The sequence below is a fragment of the Sinohyriopsis cumingii genome, chromosome 3 (assembly GCF_028554795.1).
Source record: "Sinohyriopsis cumingii isolate HCF-2022 chromosome 3, ASM2855479v2, whole genome shotgun sequence".
Lineage (NCBI taxonomy): Eukaryota > Metazoa > Mollusca > Bivalvia > Unionida > Unionidae > Sinohyriopsis > Sinohyriopsis cumingii.
The window spans coordinates 41,185,246-41,204,362 of NC_142963.1; the positions used below are offsets into that span (position 1 = coordinate 41,185,246).

General features: G+C 37.1%; 1 protein-coding gene across 1 annotated transcript in view; it reads right to left on the bottom strand.

Moving 5' to 3' along the window:
• The window catches only part of LOC149802749 (solute carrier family 15 member 4-like), an 87,573-nt gene extending 78,660 nt beyond the window's left edge, over nt 1-8,913 (bottom strand). The window contains exon 1 of the mRNA XM_089952170.1: nt 8,777-8,913. The gene's annotated coding sequence lies outside the window, so the exon portion shown is untranslated. The remainder of the gene's footprint in view (nt 1-8,776) is intronic.
• Nucleotides 8,914-19,117: the final 10,204 nt, after the last annotated feature.

Here is a 19,117-nt window from a genome sequence, read left to right on the forward strand (position 1 = left end):
ACGGTATAAATTTATCTGATGAATTAAATCCCGAAAAAATTATTTCCGATTTTGAAACACTGCAGGAGGCTAAACATGAAGGAAGATATATTTTGCCATCACAATATAGATTTATAAAGAAGATTCAGACGGCTATGTGTCAATCACTAGCCACAGTAGAAGAAACACGAATAAAGGAATTTGTTTCGTTGTCTCGTGCAATTAAATAAATTAGGTCGGAATTATATCTTGAATATGAAGCAAAAAAGATAATTAATACTCGTGTGAGGCAATTAAGAAAAATTATGTCAGATCGTGAAGCGATCGAAAACGAAAGTTAGACTCGTTTATTTTATCAGGTAGGTACGTGGAAATCAAGTACGTGGAAATGAAATCGAAAGTAAAAAATAAATTTATGATTACTACAGATTTCAATATTTTTTTTTTGTTTCTCACTGACAATATTATTTTTTTTTTTTTTTTTTTTTTGTTTTGTTTTGTTTCTCACTGAAAATTGCAGGATTTGCACGATTTTACTAGTAAATACCCTATCAGAATTAGCAAATCGAATGATTTCCATGATTTTTACTAGTAAATACCCAGAATTAGCAAATCAGTCGACATGCACAACATATATATAAACAAAATATTGTTACTGTTGCCCGAGCACAAAATAAAATTATTATACTTGCTTGTGAAATCAGTCGATTTACTCGATTTTGACTACCTAACATCCTTCAGAATTAACATATCGGTCGATTTACACCATTTTGACTACCTAAATACCCTTCAGAATTGAGGAATCCGACGACTTGCACGAGTTTGAGTACCTAAATACCCTTCAGAATTGAGAAATTCGACAGATTTTCAGTAAAAAATAAATTTCTTATAATTCTGAGCGACAGTCAGTAAAAAAATATTCACCTTGACTGTCAGGAGAATTATCTTTTTAACTGTTTCTTGAATCGTAGATTTAAAACTGTTAACAGTTTCACGATTTCACAAGTAAATTAATATTTACCGTTTTATTTCTCTAATCCAACAAGTGGCCTAATTGGTCTGTTAGTTTGAAATTTATTCTTGATAACAGTGGATTATGGCATCGTAGATAGACCGGATTGATAGGCTCTTGCACAGTCAAAAATCCAGGTGGGTCTTTTGGCGTGAATGAATAAAGAATGAATCCTTGCTGGGCTTGATTTGACATTGTTGTGTCCGTAATGTAGCTGTTATCAATCACATCACACACAAGATTGACAGCGACCACTGGGGTTATATTTACGATTTCGGGGGATACATGTCGTCCGGAGAATAGTTGCCTGTGGCAGTGTTTCTTTGTACCGTGCAAGTATATCAGGGAAGTTTTCGTTGATTACATCATTGACTGATTTTCGTAATTCGGGTGCGTTATACCCGTGAAATTTAAAATTTGGCAGCGTAGCTTCTGTTAACAAGTATGTAGTTAAAAATTGCCGCTTATATCTATCCATACCGTCAGTGTAATCAATTATTGCCTGAATTATTCGCTGGTGAAGATATTCCATGTCGGATACAAGCTGATTTAATATTTCTGCGTGTTTGATGATTTCACCGCGTAAAGTTATATCAAAAGATGTTCTTGAAAGCACTGCCGTAGTCGCTGTAGTTGTATTTTATGTTCATGATTAATTTAAAATATTCAATAATTTGACTTAGGGAAACAGCATTCGCGGCTTTAAATCCTCCTGGACCTTCTCGTGCATAAATAAAATACCAAGTTACATCGTTCTTATTACTGAAGGACAAATTACTGCCAGAAGTTGATCTTTTTATAATAGGCAGATGTTGTTTGTATCACGGAGCAACATCGTGGTATGATTGCTTGTCCGTGACATAGTAAGACGTTTTGGGTTCAGGTGGTATCGGTAGTGTCGGTGGTGGAATTTCAGGCCATCCTAACACCGTTCTGATCGAACTCTGATATGTATCCACGGCGTAGTTAGGAGAGTTTATCTCAATTGCGAATGACAGCGTTGGTTCATGGACTGTTATTGCTATTTTGGATTCTTTCCCTGTGATATTTTTTATTCGAAGTTGTAATTCCTCATTGATTTCATTGATTTGGTAGCACCCGGTTGGTATTCGAACAACGTTCCTGTCGGGTGTACCATCTTGTTCATTTTTTTTTGCAAACACAAACGAATTATTTGCTGGTAATCCGCCAAATGATTTTGATCTGATATTGGGCCAACTGTGATATACTCTCAATTGTGGCAGCGCGATCTCGCTTACCGGAATCGCAGTTGGAAAATTAATTCTGAATTCAGGTTTGGTTGAGCTCACTGTTATCATTGTGGTCCTTACTGGAGTTGTATTTGCGGCTATCTGCTGAAGTAATTATGTCATTGTTATTTATTTTATTTTCCTTCAAAACGTGAACTTGTTTGTATGTCCTTGTCATCATCGTGAATTCGGAATCTGATATTGTTCGTCGTTGAGGCTTGATGATATCAGCGACGATAATTTTGAGTATGCTGCTGCTGTGTTTAATCGTGTAACCGCGTCGTGTAGTTTTGTGTTGGTGCACGTTGATATCTTTTTCGCCATTATATTAAAAACACCTGCGATTGCCGTTGATGATGAAATGCATATTGTTACTGCTATTGCAGTTTTTACCGGGGTCAACGCCGGTAATACTACTCCGGTGGATGCAACTAACGCGGATACCGAGTATACTGCAACGTCAAGAATGACTGCTCGTCGCTTATATTTTTCTACTTCAGCGTATACTCGTCAATAACAGATTTTAACTCTGACTGCCATTCACGTACTTGATCGTATCTATATTGCTGGACATTTAATGTTGTCGTTGATTCCATTTTTGTCAATGCCATTTATTATTTTATGCGGTGACCAATTGAGGTGTTTCAGCTACAAATTCCAAACACCAACAGTAAGATGTTGCGATTAATTTCTTGTCGGCGGATTCCAGTGTTAACGTTTCTTCGGTTCCGCTATTTAATATGATAGTCACAACCCCGGAAAACTTGTCGGTGGAATGTCTCCAGGGATATGTTGTAAATATCTCAAATTTTGCAGTACTGAACACAGACAGTCTATACACACCAGTGACTGTTGCGGTATATTTGATAGTATTATTTTGTTTTGACCATGTTGCGAACCCGGATGATGCTGTGTATACTATGTTGGTAATATGCCCGAGAGTTACTCCGGGCGGAATTTTAATCAGATTAATTTTGTTAACGATCTCAGGAATTCCATTTACGACATCTTCGAGTGTTTTCTTGATCGTGTTAATGTTAGTATTGATATCAGAGAATTTTGCGTCAACGGTCAATCGGGTAGCAAAGAATTCCTCTGCGGTTTCATTAATTTTTCTAAAGTTTCTACGGAGATTTGTAAACGCGTTTACGTGAACGCCATACTCGGCCCGCAGCGTGGATAATTTACCGTCAACGCTGCTGTATTTAACGTCAACATACTTTTTCGTCGCGGCATCCTCCGGGGATGTTGGATCCGCTAACATCACTATGTTATTTCCCTCATGTCAAGTTTGCCTGTCATTGTGTCACCGATGTTTTTTAAACGCGTAGCGAATATGATTCCGACGGTTGTAAATAGCGCGTCAACATATTTTTTCGTCGCGGCATCTTCCGGGATGTTGGATCTCTTGAAACCACTATCTTGTTTCCATTCATGCTGAGTTCACCTGTCATTGTGTCACCGGTATTTTTTAAGCGATTAGCAACATTTTTTGCAATTTCATCTTTGAAAACGGCAATTGACATACTTGAGTCTCTGATTTTTCTGCTGTCAGTGAACACAGGGATGTTACCCGTTACTACGAATTATTTCATGCCATTTGAAATCGCTGGCTTTTAGCTTGCCATATCGGTCCTGAAAAATAACACCCTCATCTGGGTCTATTCCGGAAAGGGTTAAAAGATTATCGATTTCATCTTTGGTCGCATATTTTGATAAATCTACATCGTCGCGATTTTTACCTTTACTCGTGCTGTAAATATCAACCATTATTCTTTAGGGATTGTTTAATTTATCCGTGGTATAGTCGTGCACGACTTTGTGAGGTGGTTTGGTTGATTTTGATAACGCGTCAAGTACATTAATTACTTCACGGCCACATATTGGTGGATCGGTTAATATTTGTGTTGGTAGCGCTGAATACCAGACTGGAATGGGAGTGCTTTGCACGTATTTTAGGAATTCAACGGGCGGTGCTAACCCATACGAATCAAAATAAACAATTCCACGTGGATGTATCGCGTAAGCAACCCAGTGAGTTCCTGGACCATCGCTGTTATCGAGATTAATAATTCCAGTTTCTGGATTATTCGGTTCACGCGGTAAGTGATCTCTCATAAAAACACCTCTGAAATTTTTTATATTTAATTGTTTAGCGGCATCGAGCAAATCAAAATTTGACATCGGCGTCAACGGCGTTTGGGGTACCATGAGGGCGGAGTTCCTGGAAGTCTTAGACCCTTTCCGTACCATGAAGGCGGAGTTCCTGGAAGTCTTAGACCCGCTCCCTTTTTTATATCCTTTCCTAGTTGCTTTCTTTAATGCCATTCCAGCAGCTGTTCCAACAGCACCTAACGCGGCTGCTTTTGCGACAGCTGAAGCAGCAGCAGCTATCAGCGCTGATATTGCTAACAGGAGTGGAGCCAAATCAAGTTGAACTCCGTTTTTTGCTTGCTTCGCTTTATTGAAATGTTTTAGTTGAGTTTTCTTCAACGATAACTTGTTTGGGCAACCATTAGCAAATTGATCTTGCTTTAGTGTTATCGTTACCCCACATGCGCTCGCGTTTTTCGATTGTAATTTTTTCACCTGACCGGGAGTCAGAGTGACATTAACGTGACTATATGACATTTTTATAATAAACGCGGTTGGTCTAATTGTCTACATGTTTTCCACTGGGGCATCAATGACTTTCATTCGCCTACCAACAACTTCAAGTGACATTGTTTTATCGCTGAACATAACAGCAATTGCACTGTAATTAACACCTGAATTTACGCTAGCTCGAAAGTGTATATCGACAGATTGCTTAACTAAATCAAGATGTTTCAGCGAAAAGTAATAAATCGGATACAACGATGTAAAATCTGTGATATTTGCAAACCAGTATCAATATTTTGATCACGTCACATAAATGTTATCAAACGATGATATGCACGTGCTACATAATTTTCTCTAAAATCCAATAATATATCCTTGGATGGTTTTTGATGTCCGTTTATTCTTAAAGATACTTCAGAGACACCAAGTTGGCCAAATACCATTGGATTTCCTTCTTGCTTGTTTAATCGTGCAGTATCTTGAAGAGCAACAAAGATACGTCTTGGTGAAGAAACACCTTGCTGCGATGATATATGTCAAGTAAATACACCATTGACGAGATTTTGATTACTATCGGTAGTTGTTGTTAGCCATGATTAATATTAATTTACCGCCTTGATCCATAAAATAAAGTAACCGCTGTTCTTCAACGATCGATGGAGTCATTATCGGCATCCACAATGAGAGTTTAAATAAAATTACTTTACCATCAGCAGCGCCATTTTCTCGCCAGATGGCATCATTATCTTCTTTTCGATGAAGAACAATTGTAGGTAAGGCTCCAAAAATAACCTTTCTGACATTTCTGCAAAATCCAAAGATGTGGGACGGTGGGGTTGCACATGAAAATCTTCTACGATCACCTTTTAACATTAATTGACGCGTTCTAAATCCTAAATTGTAATTTGGAATGCTATGAACCACCGGCCATACATCAGCGTCAACGTTATCGGCAAAGTTTCTTGGTCGTCTTACAATATCAGGCCTCCCATCGGGATGTTCAGAATTATCCTTAGCGAACATCAAAGTCGGACCAGCTGATCTAGTATGATCATCTGAATATCTTGCAAGGCCTATAATCGTTGTAGCAACGTCAACATTATCCTGGATTGTCTCATTTTCTTTTCCATCAATCATATATATAGCACTTTTGAATAAGCCATGATGCCATTATTAACAAATCCAACTCTGACATTAGCTCCGTATAGTGTATTAGCGACGACGTTTGTTTCAAGTTCACCTGTGACTTCAATAAATGCTTCAGCGGGCAAGAAATACTTACTTGTATCCTGAACTCGTAATTCAATTCGTCCACGTTGATTTGGCGATACTGCTTAATAAGAATAATATTGATAATCACGCACGGACTCATCCTTGAGTACTGCTGCATCCATGTCAAACGCTGGGTCATATCTACGGTTAAACATTTTATTATCATTTATTATCTTCTAAAACGAAGACCACTTCCTGATATCAGACTCGTATTTATTTGTTCAGCTCCTTGATTCATCAGCGCTGCTAGTTTTTTATTTGCGGCTTAATTTATTACTTTACTGACATTTGCAGGCATCACTTCAGTGCTTGGTAATTTCACTGGTTGGACCGCTTTTGGTCTGCGTATTAATCGTGCTAGTCTGTCCTTGATTGCCAAGAACGCTTTACTGGCAACGTTACCAATAGCACCAGGAGCTTTATCACGAACAATGTCAATAGCTTTCATTGATAATTGTTTTGCGATCGGTACTGCTTTGGGAGCTATCCTTCTGAACAAACCCTGAACAACATCACCGAGTCCATCTCCGTAAGTTGCTTTATAGGTTGGTAATCGCGAGTTTATCACCCTGACCGCTACGGATCCACGGTGAGCATTATGTATAATCATCTTATTTGTTATTCATTTATCTAACAACTAGTCACTATGATAGTCATCAACGAGCTCATCAATAAGTTCTCGGTAAATATCAGTATCCATGATACCGCCTTGAAATAATCGTCGACAGATATCAGCCGCTTCATTATTTCTGGTGAGTTATTTCCAGCTCGTTTTCCTCCTATGAGAACTTCTAACCGTTGCACGTTTTTGAGGATATTGTTAGGACAGGCAATAAGACCAATTCCCAAACCGCTACCAGTAGCACCGGTGTCAGGTATATCGTAAAATTGCTCCTGTTGCTGGGGAGGAGGTTGTGGTTTTTTCTGTTGCTGGGGAGGATGTTGTAGTTGTTGTATTCGTGCAAAATAATTATCTATTGCGTTAGAAAATGCAATATATCTAGTATCGCTGTTTCTAGCCTGATCAGCATCATAGTGTGTACGAAATATCCACTTGTACCAATTGTTACGACCTATAGCATCATTGGCATACTCGGGTTTTAAAACTCCGCCTCGTCGATCATAACTTCGCCCGGCAAACTCAGCGAATTTATTTATGTCTTTAAATCCCTTTATGGTGTTAATACTTTTTTTCGGTAAATTTATCTTTTATATCAACTTTAGCCCTAGCTTGTTCTGTTTCTGTTTCTGGTATGCGATCTTTTATATCACCGATTTCAGTACGAATTTTACCAATACCTTCAAGTATTTCTTCATCGACGGGTGGAGGCTGAGCTGCAGCTATATCAGTTGGAAGTTCTCGTAAAATCTTTTTGTTTTTTTAGTTCTCGCTGCTATTTTTGCAGTCTGCTCAGCGGTTTGTTTTAATACTGGAAATATACCCTTCTTCCTCTCCTCCTCATCGTTAATATCTCCCCATATAGCTCTTTCAGTAGTCGCTGCAACTTTTTCAGTAGCTGTTGTAATGGGTTTAAATAACTGTTCTGTACGCGTAGCAAATTCAACTTGTGCTTGCTGACGTTCTTGAAGATTTTGTCTTACTGAATCACGAACAGGAAGAAATTTTTCGATTGCTTCTAGTCGCTCTCGAGCTAATCTAGTGGTATATGCTTCTCCGATATTTGCCATTATTGCTATAATGATGATTTAATTTATAGCAGCAGAGAGGGCGAACTCTCACCTTGGCACCGACACAATCGCATATTTTCCTTCGATGTATTGCGATTAGAAAAACCTATCAGCGATAGACGGGTAAGCCAATTTGTCGTTGACAGGGTTGTCTTACACTGGATATGGCGGTTTTTTTTTTTTTGTTGGCGGTTTTCCAGGAAGGCTTATTTTGCAAAACTACGAGTGAACCAATTAGAGCTTGTCCACCCTCTCTGCTGCTATATCGTATATAGTCCATATTTAGCCCAGTTTGAAGACCTTTGTCGGAAGATATGTATAAATATATCAGAGGGCATTACAAAAATAAAAGATGGAAAACGGTCACTTATTTATTGCACACCCCAACTCCGTCACAAACCAATGAACAATAAATTGTGCAAGGCCGTTGCACACATGTTCAAACTATCCCCTTCCATATATAGGGTTTCATATTTCCTTTCTGGCTTTAGAGGGTAGATACTATTTATACTAATGTAACAAATCGCGTACGATTGCACAGTGAAATCATGGGAGCCCGCACGTAAGGGCACTTGTCTCCCCACCCCAATTTCACTTCTAAACATGTTTGGCCTACATCCGTAAAACGTAATAGCTGATCACTACATGTTTGTACGCCCCACCTCCCATACCCCCGAAAATAATTATGCGGGCACTCCTGTGTGATATTGACTGGTTAATATAGCTCTCACATTTTCCAGCAATAAAGACAGCAATAAAGACAATCCAGTATATATATATATATATATATATATATATATATATATATATATATATATGTTCTCATCAATGGCCTACGTTATTCATGCTTTGACTGGCAAAAGAATATGTTGTACTGCGACAGCTAGTGATCTTCGTGCTTTAACTGACAAAATAATATGTTCTACTGAGACAGATAATCAATGATATTAGTTGATATCTCTATTATACTTACCTTTCAGTGTGCATAGACGATGCTCAACCTAATGACAAGACCATCCTATGTTGTGTAAACGCTGAATTATTTAAGTAATTTATACAATCGTTGTGTCGTCAGTGTACTAAGACTCGAGTAGGCAGAGAAAGGTAAACAACGACAGCCTTATACATTTCTTCCGCCTTGCGTTAATGCAGTCTAGGCTTCATTCACTTAGCCGGCTAAACATGTACACAGACTATTTTTTTTTCAAACTCTGTATATACTCAGTCTTAAATACATGACTAGAAATTTACCGATCTCACGCAAATTATATTACTCGATTGAATTCATGATGTAAACAAAAACAAAAAATAAACAATATGTGAATGTGTGAATAGTGGGATGGATAGGACAACCTTCGTATTCAAGGCAAAAGCAAGATCTTATGTATTCTCTTGCTACAGTTCTACTGTACCTTCCTGTCCTTTTCGAAGCTGATAGGCCAGTTTCTAAAATGTAGTTTCATCTAGTTAATAAAAGCGTACGTAATTTGCTAACAAGATGCACGTCCAGCAGAGGCGTAGCTATGATATTTTGCGCCCGGGGACGAACTATAAAATTGGCGCCCCAGCCCCCTCCCCGTTTAATCACATTTTTGAATATTACCCTTGTTTACTTATTATATTGTAACGTTGTAAGCCTCATTTTGGCGCCCCTGTACCTTGGCGCCCGGGGACATATGTACCCCCCTGCCCCCCACCCCCCAGCTACGCCTCTGACGTCCAGTTACTGTAAGGAAATAACGTTTGACTCATTTGACTGTTTAATGTTGTGCTCGAATTAATTATAATACAAATATTAGTTGAAATTAATAACCTGTCTTATAGAGTTTAAAGGGGATTCCTAAGGGCCATGTCCACTATCAAATATGTAATGCTACTGGTTCATATTTCTTGATTGGTCAGGAGAAAGGATCTACACATTTGACATACCATTATGCATTTTTGTCCATAGATTATGGCCTTATAACTGATAGAATGAAATATATTCAGATATGTAAATCTTGCCGAACTTGTTTACCCCAGTTGTTGAAAATGATGCATGCGATGATCTTTTGCTGGTTTTCTTGTCATTGATTCAAATGCTAATAAAAAGGTAAATTTACAAAATGACTATTTTAACTTTGACACAAGTTTTTGTAAAGAGCAGAGTTTATCAACACGGCCTGCAAAGCTAACCGTAGTTAAAATAAGATCATAAAATAAACATGAGACAATGCCAATCATATAAGAACAATTCAGAGGTTTTTGGTAAAATTGTGAAGTAGAAAATTTAGGAATTAATTCATCAATAAGATCCCAACAAACCAAAGGAAGACACAAACACACGCAGACTCGCACACATTGTAAATAAATATTTATAAATTTCTCTCTCTCTCTTTCTTATAATGGCGCCATGTCATATAGCCCCGTTACGTCATTACCTCTTACTTATTTCCTTGTGTTATCTATAGGGGTGTTCATCCGAGCCAAGTTTCTTTCACCTAGCTCGAATTCGCTCCCCTAGTTCGTGTTTGTGACCTTTGCTAAAGGTCTCCTTAGTCTCGTGTTTGCTCTATGTGTATTGCTATGTGTGTGAATGCTATATCAGTTTCCGTGTTGAGACGGCATATCAGTCAAATTTCCCCAGTGTGCCTTAGTACTAGTTTTTATTTTATTTTTATTATACTTTATTAATCATTTTTGAAAGGGCAACTGAGCGGTGCACTATTTTCAATAGAAAAAAAGCCTAGTGTTTTATGTGCGTGCTTATATGTGTCGCTCATCGCATAATTTTGAAATGAGGCGGGCTGTGCTAGAGTGAGGGTCCATACTTTATTTATTTGTCGTATTTCACCCGACTCGATTTTTGGCCCCTTCTGTTATTTTTTGTGGCCAAAACTCAAATTTATATTAGTCAACTATACAGCACGTTCGCTGTAAAGTTAAGAGAGAGCGAAAGTTAGAGATAAGTAGAGGTGTTGTATTTGTTTTTGTGTTTTGCATGTACTAGTGTTCCATATGGGGTGTTTTTCTTAAGCTATTTTAAGGACCTTTCCACTTCGCGTGGCGCCATGTGATATAGGCCCATTACGTCATTACCTCTTACTTTCCCCATACAGGTACATTGTCCTTTTGTATATTTAAAGGTAAGGAGAATATTCCCTAAGGATTGTTTGATATTTATATATAAACACATGCAAACTAATAAGTGTTTAACGATATATTAGCCACCTCCAAGATCAGGGTGGGAACGAGGTCTTAGCCCGCGTTTGCGTTAGCGCTCGTAATGAGCGCATTACCAAGGCCCCTTTCTTACCCCTACTCCCTGTTTGGTATTTGGTATATAAACACATGGAAATTTGTTAGTGTTTAACGGCATATTACATTTATACGTTTGTTTGCTGTCGTTGTGTTTTCTCGGGGTGGGGGGTAAATCCATTTTATATTTAATTTTTGAGAGATATCAAGTGATTTTTACTGACTTTAATTAGTCCATAATTTTTGAATTTTAATTAATTGTATCGGTTAAGATGGCCTATGTTAGTTATTTTGTAATTGTTATTACCTGGTCACAGGCCATCATTGTTTTTGTAATGTAATCTGTTATCTTAATTATTGTTTTTTTTGTCGAAATTCCCGTCCAAATATAGAATATGTTTCCTTTGATATCTCTCTTTTTTTACATATCTCCATAATCAGTTTAATCCGGTCATCCTTCCTTCTTTCACATTGTGCGATGGCATGATATTTGGTAACTTTGGATGTCTTACACATGGGACATTTGATTATTGTGTGAATCATCCTTCTTCTCAAGGCAGTCTGGCCTGTTAGCCACGCATTATGCAAATATTTCAATATGAGACTTTGTATTTTAACTGATCCGATATTGGCCCAGTGCCTCCACACTCTACCCCAATCTATATGGATGTTTTCCTCCTTTACTTTGTTTCTTTTATTTTTGCTTCATATTCCCTAATCCAGTCATATGTGTTCGGTATGTCCTTTTCCCAGAGTTCCGTTTTGTCCCTAAACTTGCATAAAAGTTCTTTTGTTTGTCTGAAATGTCTAGGTACTTCTAACTTTTTGCATAACTTGTTATTTTTATAAATATCTTGCCTGTTCCTTAAGGTGAAGCCGTACCAATATACGTATTGGGCTTCCCATGGACTTTTTGGTATTGTCGGTAGTCTTTTAAATCTGTTTATAATATTTGCATATTTTTTAAATGGGGCATGGTAAGGCTAAGCCCCCTTTTGTTCTGGCTCTATATAATGTTGATTCTTGTACGTAATGCGTCTTGAAGTTCCATATATAGTTTATAATTTCCTTATCTATCTTATCTAAATTTTTATTTTCTAAATCTACGGAGTTTATTATATAGTTCATGTTAGAGTACATGTATGTTTTTGCTACTTGTGCACGCTCCGTTATGCATAATGGCGTTAGTGCCCAGATTTCGATATTCTCTTTGATTTTTTGTATATATTTTTGTAGTTTTCTCTTTCTTTGTTTTTCCCAAAGAAGATTCCTAAAGCTTTAACAGTTACCTTGATCAAGTGTGTTGGTAAAACGAGGTGGTTTCCCCTCCAGTTCCCTATTTTTCGTATTTCTATTTTATCATGATTTATTTGCCACCCTGATGCTTTTCGAAATGATTCGTATTCCTTTTGCAGGTGTTTAAAGGAATTTTGATCTTTTATGAAGTTAGTACAGTCATCGGCATGTTCGATCATTTTGAAATCCTCTTTCCGTATTTCAATTGCAATTACGTATAATAGCATAGATAGTGGGCAGCCTTGCCGCACCGATCTTTCAATATCAAATTTATCTGTGACAGCGCCGTTTACCTGTACTCTAGCTGTTATTTTATTGTACAGGATTTTAGTCCAGTTTTGGAAGTTAATTCCAAATCCAAATTTCTCTAATACCTTTTCCGTATAGTTATTTTCCAATCTGTCGAAAGCTTTCTCTTGGTCAAAAAGTACCATAGCACCTTGTTGACCTGTTTCGTTTACATAATCAATTATCGTTCTTATATTTAAGATATTATTTTGCACATTTCGTCCCTTCCCCACACACGACTGGTTTACATTTATGATTTCATTTAGACATAATTTAACTCTTTTTGCTAAAATTTTGCTTAAAATCTTGTAATCTATATTTAGGAGGGAGATGGGCCTCCATTTTTTTTAGGTTTTCCCTATCCCCTTTTCCTTTGTATATAATTGTTATTAACCTTTCTCCCATTGTTTCCGTCATCATGTCAATTTTTAAAAGAATGTTATTATAATAATTTTCCAGAGTCGGCGCTAACTCACTTTGGAATTTTTTATAGAATACCGCCGTGTGTCCATCTCTCCCTGAAGATTTCCCTTTCGCTAGCTGACTGACTGTAATTTTTATTTCATTTTCTGTTATGAAATCATCACATAGGTCACTATGTTCTCATGATATCTTATCACATATAATATCTTTTAGATATTCATCTATAGTTAGTTGATCAATGTTTTGTGAAGTAGACAAGTTGGAATAAAAATCCTTAATTTTCCCTAGTATTTCGTTTTTCCCTGTTATTTCCCTCCCGTTTTCATTTATTTTCTCTAGCTGCTTCCCCCCTCCTTAATTCCTCTCTTTTATATAGTCCATTTGCTTTTTTGTGTATGGTGTTGTATCTTCCCGCTCTTAATTCAAACCCTCTATTTTCCTCATCAGTGATTTGTTTCAGCTGGTTTTGTAATTGCTTTATCCTTTCCTCTGGTAATTTCCCTTTTAGAAGAATTTTAATTTCTTGTTTTTCCATTTCTTGTAGTTTTTTCATTTTTATAGAATGATATACTGCTAATTTTTTATTTTATTTTTTAAAATATCCCAATCCGTAATTATATCTCTGTTACCAAATTTTTTAAAGTTTTCTAATTCATTTTGTATTTCTTCTTTAAAATCATCTACTTCTAAGACTTTGTTGTTTGATTTCCATACTCCCTTCCCCCATTGTGTTTTTACTCAGTATTTTAAAATCGAGACTTATTAATTTATGATCAGAAATTTTAAAATCATTTATTTTTGCATTTTTATATAGATTATCCCGAAAAGATGTTACACAGAACTTTTTCTCATGCATTATGGACAAACGACGGGAAATGTGGAGTGAGGGAGAAAAGGAGTTTGTGCTGGATTAAAACCTTGAAGTTGAAATTACACCAAGTAACCTACAAGAATATGGTTCATCGTAACGATACGTGTGCACTTTCCTTGTGATCTATCTACAGTGTTTATAAATGATACAAAGTTGCAAACCATGTCAACATTATACATTAAATTACTCGGTTAAGTCGTACACATGCTGTAAATTGTAATGTATTTAATGTTTTGTTTTTGTTGTTGTTTCTTAAATATACACTAATGTTCTAAAAATCGACTGTTATTATTAAGCAAATAAGGAAATGTCCAAAGGCCCTCTCTCTCTCTCTCTCTCTCTCTCTCTCTCCTGTGGACCATCGTAGCAAGCTATGTGCTAAAATCTATGAAATAATGAACGGAGACGATTTTCGGAGACCATTTTCGTTGTGTCATCCCACGATATCTCTGGACTTTCCATGATGGCATAAGTTAAATCAATGAGAGAGAGAGAGAGTTATTAATTTCCACGAGCCCGTAGGTTAATGGCTTAGCGTTCATGTGAATCACGGTGGTTCGTTACAAAGAAAATTAGCATTATAACCTGTAACAATATAACACAAGGGAAGACACGAGTCCGTACCCCTCGGTAGTTCCATCCCTGCTAGTGTATCCTAAGTGCGTCTGCTAATTTCCAACTTATGCCAGTCGTAATCAAGAATAGTTCAATTTTCAAAACAGCTCGACACACTTCGTTCAGTTTGTGACATATTGGAGAAAATGCAACAATTGTTCGCCGATTGTAACGTCTGGACAATAATTGGCCCGACAGTGCCGTTTGCATTCGGATAATCTTGGATTCATCATCGACCGAAAGGTAAGTTCAGAACAACCTCGAGTCTGTAGTTCAACGCTAAATACAAGCAGGCGATAGCAAGGAAATAAATGGATAATGTTATTGTGCCATGGTAAAATAAGCATAGTAGCGTAGGTAATACAAATTATCAAAATCTTAAAATATCCAAATTTACCAAAATCAATATTTCTTTTAGCCACCAAAATTAAAACGTATCACAATGTACATTAACGATATTTGATGTGGACTCGAGGTTGTTCTGATCTTACCTTTCGGTCAGTGGTGAAATCCAAGATATTTCTTCCTAATTTGTTGTCTGTATCAACGTTCTTTATGAATTCTTTGTTTCTATCTTTTTCTGTGCAGTTTGTAGCTTCATGTTGCAAATGACCATTGCTAGCTGAATAAATTAGCCCAACAAATGTATCAATACAGACGAAACGTTATAAGTCTGATGCCACCAATCCCTTAAAGTGTGAAATTGATGCAAATCAATCTTTCCGCAACAAAAAGCATTAATATCGGCTGAAGTTTCCTTTCGGCGGTATTGTAACAGCATTTGGCCTAAATGGATTAAATGACAACACAAACACAATGTGATGAAATATGAAGTTTATGAAATGAATTAATAAATATATGCATATTCTCTACAACATATGGAATGTGATTATTTCAAGCTACAAACATACGACTCATTCAGTTACTTCACACAAACATTTGAGGGTAGCTCATGAATGTAGCATGGCAAGTAGCAGCGGGGAGGGTGAACAGACCACTTGACTGAAGGTCCATTTATGAAAATAAAACTTTATTCGAAAAAAAAAAGTGCAAGCGTAATAACGTCAAACCGAGGCCTCTAACCAAAACCGAGTTTCCTTAATTGGGACACTCATTTTTGGTCGCACCCTCCCTGCTGCTGAATTGCGTGAGTAATTAAATCATTATTATATCAATAATGTAATCACGCACAGCTAGATTAGCTCGAGAGCGATTAGACGCAATAAAGAAATATATTCCAGTCCTTGATTCTGTCAGACAAAACTTACATGCGCGTCGGGAGTCTCAGGTGGAATTTGCAGAAGGTACAGAACAGTTATTCAAACCAATTATTGAACCAACCAAGAAAATTGTTACAGCAACTGGGATAGCTCAAACAGCACTTGATACATTGCTTGTTGATATAGCTGGCCGTCTTCCACCACCCCAGCAACCTCCTCAACCACAACCTGAAGTTCAACCACAACTTCTGCCAAGAGTCAGAATAAACATTACAGATAAATTTACTCCTGAAGGTATTGCCGCTATCAAAGACCCAAACAAATTATGTGATATTAATGGATTTGGATATCATAATAGAGATAAATATTTAAAACCCGAATATGTTATAACTTAGAAAACTGTCGATTGGTTTATGGATGTACATCGTATAGCTAATGATATTCAGCAAATCAGATCTGAAAAAGATATTAATAATTTTAGCCTCTTTAACCAGAAAGCAAATGAGTATTTTGAACAAACAAAACAAGAAAGGAGACAAAGAGAAGAAGAAATGAAGCAGCAACTTGAAAAAACAAAATCAAACAAGAAGCCATGGAAGAAATTATTATATTCTTCAACAATTAAGAAAAAAGCTGATGAAACAACAAGTAAGGAAGAAGGAGGAACTGGAAGTGGTCTTGTTACTCAAGGAAGTGGTCTTATTACTCCATGTCCCACTAATGTCCTTGCCGATGTTGAACGATTAGAAATTCTGAATTGCGGAAAACGAGCCAGTTACAATTCCCAAGATATTGTTAATGAAGTAGCTAATATTTGTCAACGATTATTTACAGGCGGTATCATAGACATTAATGTTTACCGATCTCTCATTGATGAAATCGTTGATGATTATCACAGTGATCGGGGGTGTCTAATTAGATCAGTGACAAGAAAATAAGATGATCGTACATAATGCTTAACGTGGACCTGTAATGGTCAGAATAATAAATTCACGATTACCAACGTACAAAGCGATCAACGGTGATGGACGGGTGATGTTGTTCAGAATTATTCAGAAGGATAGCCCCAAAAGCAATACCGATTGCAAATCAACTGGGAATAAAAGCTATTGACGTTGTTCGTCATAAAGGTATTGGTGCTATTGGTGATTTTGCTAGCAAAGCATTGTCTGCAGTTAAGAAAAGACTAGCACTGTTGATACGAGGTAACCCACAGCCAGTAAAATTACCCATCACTGAGGTTATGCCTGCAAATGTCAGTAAAATAATAAATCAAGCTGCAAGTCAAAAACAAGCAGAGTGGGCTGGTGTACTCATGTCAGAAAAAGAAACAGATATAACTGCTAATCTGATAGCAGGACGTGGACTTCGTATGAGACGATAACAATTATAATAAAATATTTAAACTAATCTGATCCATCATTTGACATGGACGCACGAGTTCTCAAAGATGAATCTGTGCGTGATTATCAGTATTATTCTTATCACGCACGAAAATCAAATCAGCGTGGTCGAATCGAACTACAAATTCAGGATACAAGCAGATATTTCTTACCAGCTGAAGTATTTATTGAAGTTCAGGGTAGACTTGTAAAATATGATAATAATCCATATGGTGATGCGCAGGGTGGGTTTGTTAATAACGGAACTGTGACATTATTTAAAGGTGCGCGATACATTATTGATGGTCGGGAAATTGAGGTTTTTCATAATGATGTTGATATTGCTACGATCATATTGGGGTTATCCCGATACAGCGATGACTATTCGCGATCAACTGGTCCTGAGCTTGAACGTTTCCTGTTTGTAAACGCGAACTATAATCTGAAATTATCAGCACGTAAAATTCAAATTAATAATCAAGGAAGATTTAGTTGTGCAATACCACTGTCACATATCTTTGGTTTTTTGCAGAAATGTTAGAAAGGTTATTTTCGGGGCAAAACATACAGTTGTTCTCGTTCGAAAATCCACGAACAACAATGATATTTGTCACGCTGAAGGAGTTGATCCACCTGCAACTGTGGCACTTAATGGAAATGTGAAACTGATAAAACTTACGTTGTGGATGCCATTCATGTCACCATCACTCGCTGAAGAACAACGTCTGCTTTTTGTGGACGGCGGCGACAAAGCAACTTTATCATGGTTGACGATGACTACAGACACGATCACGAGCTCAACTGTTGCCACTATTGCATGGCAGATCGCATCGCAACAGGGAGTTTCAGCACCATGACATGTATTTATGGCTTTCCTAGATACGACACAATCAAATTCTCAAATTCGAAATCATATGGTATTTGATCAGCTTGGGGTTGGTGAAGTTTCTTTAAGAATAAATGGACATCAAGAACCGTTTGAAAAAGTGGTGCTGGATTTTGAAAATAATCACGTTGCACGTGCTTATCATAGTTTGATCACATTTATAGGGCTTGATCAGAATGTTGATTCTAGTGTGCAAATATCTCAGCGGGATTTCTCGACGTTGTATCTGATCTACTAATTCTCCCTGGAACATCTAGGTTTGTCTAGACAGTCAGTCGTTGACGTACATTTTCGAGCTCGAATAAGTGCACTACCAGCTGGAGTTATTGATTATAAAACAATCGCAGTTATTCTTTCAAATAAAGTAATGTTACTTGAAGGTTTTGGTGGAATAATGAGAGTCACTGATGCTTCAGTAGAAAACATGTAATTAAATCGCTCATGATATTTATAATGTCATATCATAACGTCTGGCTCCTGGTCAGATTAAAAAGCTTCAATCAAAATCAGCAAAGAACTGTGGAACAAGAATATTATTAAAAAAAAGATCAAATCACAGGTGATCAAAATAAACTATCATTGTGAGAAGGTCAACTTAGGCATTTCATTGACGCCAAACAATCAAAAACAGGTGTTAAACTTAATCTTTCTGCGAGCACCATTAAATAATTAAGCTAGACTGGCGGTTTATTTCCACTTCTTGCAGCTATGCCAGCGTTAATAGCCGCTGCGGCTCTCCAGCTGTTGCAAATGCAGCTGCACTTGTTGCTGTTGGAAATGTTGCTGGAATGGCATTAAAGAAATCAACAGGAAAAGGAATAAAGACTTCTAAAAACAAGGGAAGGGGTCTAAGATTACCAGAAACCCATCATTGGTACGGAAAAGGTCTGATACTTCCAGGTACACTTCGCTGATTCCTCCTATGTAAAATTTTAATTTACTTGATGCTGCTGAACAATTAAATATAAACAATTTCAGAGATGTTTTTATGCGTGATCAATTACCAAGACAATCAAACAATATTGAAACCAATATAATTAATCTTGATAAAATTTCTGGTCCAGGTACTCATTGGGTTGCATACGCAATTGATCCA